This window comes from Boleophthalmus pectinirostris, unplaced genomic scaffold (assembly GCF_026225935.1).
Source record: "Boleophthalmus pectinirostris isolate CB_2022bp ecotype Guang Dong unplaced genomic scaffold, ASM2622593v1 HiC_scaffold_9, whole genome shotgun sequence".
NCBI classification, from domain to species: Eukaryota; Metazoa; Chordata; class Actinopteri; order Gobiiformes; family Gobiidae; genus Boleophthalmus; species Boleophthalmus pectinirostris.
This window is the reverse complement of record NW_026571541.1, coordinates 2,039,775-2,042,317: the sequence shown is the minus strand read 5'-3', so window position 1 is coordinate 2,042,317 and position 2,543 is coordinate 2,039,775.

Sequence of the window (2,543 nt, the reverse complement as noted above, 5' to 3'; positions counted from 1 at the left end):
CGTAAATACACTCTTTCTTCTTCTTCTTCTTCTTCTTCTTCTTCTTGATGCTTCTGCTAAGTACTGCAATCATCTCCACATCCGCAGCAGAACCATCAGCCTCCTCAGCCTCCTCTCCATCTCCTCCTCTCTTCCACTGGTTTGCGTTCTATCCTCAGACTGATCAGTGAGACAGTTAGGCTTTCCCCACTTAACAAAATGATGGATGGTTATTGCATTAGATTCAGACATTCACACGTACCGTCGTGACATTTATGAAAACACTACTGACTACATGCACCCCCTGGCTCTCCGCTCAGTCCTCGCTCCCCGGTTAACCTTTCACACTCCAGAAGGTGCAGCAACATTTGTGTCACGTCCGTATGCTGCTCACATTGTAATGATTTGGGGTTATTTCTTAGGAGAATTCCAGAAAAGGTCACTTGGATTTGGAGTCATTGGAAAAGGTTTGTGGATTTGAGACAGATTACATTGTTTTGCCCCACAGTTGTTTGGGTGTTTTGCTAAAAGCCCAAGAGGAGTAGACTTTTTGAACTGAGAAATAATTTGAATTGCACTAAATAAATAACTAGAAAAACTGCTCTAATAGAGAATGCCTTTTGATTAAAAATGTATTTCCATGTATTTCCTAATCAGTGTTGTCCTGTGCAGACATCCAGAGAAACGACTGAAGGTTATGTGGCATTTTTATAACAGAAATAACATGATCTGTCACGAGGTTAACATGGTCCACTCAAATAGAGTTTTTACTAATAGCAGTTGTGCTGTTGGACTTATTCTTCATATTTAACACAAAATACGCTCAGAGTAGTTTATGACTGTTTGACTCATGTTATAAAGCCGCTGGTTTAACCTGTCAGGAGCAGTGCTGAGCCCAGGGACCCAGCTCCAGGTCTTGAGCTAGTTTTGGTTGAGGCTGAGTCAGGAGCATTTCACTGCATGTGTGGTGTTGATGGGGAAATCTGGAGCACCCAGACAGACACAGAGAGAACATGCAAACTCCAAAGACCCTGTCCAGATGGGGGGGCTGTGCAGCATGTGTGTGCTCTCCAATGTTGGGAAGTTTACTTTTAAAATGTATTCCCCTATAGATTACAGATTACATACCCCAACATGTAGTTTGTAATGCAATCCATTAAGTTACTTTACATGAGTAATGTAATCTGAATACTTTGGATTACTTGATTTGCTGTAGAGAAGCAAAGATGAGGATATTGTAACATAAGATGTTTTATCTGGTAAAAGAAAATAAAAAGCCCAGACTTTACTTAACCATATTAAAAAATATTATTGATAGAAAAGGAGGAGACACATCCACGCAGCAGGATTTAGTCCTGTTAAATCCTGTTTTAGTCCTGGTTTAGACCTGGTTTTAGAAACTAGTTTAGATCTTGTTTAGAGCTGGTTTAGTTTCCAGCCATGAGTGGAATTACCAAAATGTGCCCAAAATGTGAAAACAGCCGTGTAATCCATTTATTTCAGCAAAGTAACATTGAAACAGTAACTGTAACTGAATACAGTTACTCATAATTTGTACTCTGATTACGTAAATCTGGTACATGTAATCTGTTACATGATGGTCAAACTTGATGTGGTCATTGCATGTTTTGGTTCTCAAGATGATTATCCAATCAAAAGAAAAAAAAAAAAAAAAAAAAAAACTCTCTGAACTCAATAGTTACATCTAAAACCATTCATTTGATCAGTCAGTGCTAGTGCAGCCTCTGCAGCTCAGGGAGGGAATTCTGGAGGTTCTGAGCTTCACATGAGACCTGGTCTGTCCATAAACTGAGAATGAGACAAACTTGGATGAGTCTCTATCTGCAGGTGAAGACTCTGGTCACACAGGTTGTGATTGTAGTTCATTTTTAAACCAGTGAGAGAGCGAGAGCCACAAACTTCATCGCAGGGGTGTCCAAACTTTTTTCATCAAGGGCCACATATCTAAACACAGATGAAGCAGAGGGCTGATGGAGGGTCGTAGACTGGTGCTCAATACAGCAAATTATTGAAATATGTGCAAGTTTAACACGTTAGAATGAGCCATCAGTCTTTATTCATGTTAAGATTCTTAAAACCACACACTAAATATTAAATATGAGCTTTATCAATGTATATTTTCTAAACACTTGGAGTATAAAGTTAATTTCTAATTGATGCAAGGTCATTTGGGCCATTTCACCTGGAAGCCTGAGGGCCAAGAAAAATTTGTCTGAGGGCCACATTTGGCCCACGGCCCATACATTGGACCTGTCTGCTTTATAGCTTTAATGTGTGAATGTCTTCTGTAATGACACATGTTAAATTCAAAAAGAAATGCTAACCACTCTGCCATGGTGCAGTCTGTTAAATATTACTCATGTTTGTCTGAGTTGTCCAGAGTTCTGCCTTTGCTTTAATCAACCTTACATGAGGTTAATTAGTTTTCGACTAAGGTTAAGTCCTGATATTGACAAGATTCAGAGCCAGTTTAATTTCCTTTAAAAGACCCTCTCCACCCAACTTTCATTCTTGTGCTTGAGAAAATAACACTCTTAAATACA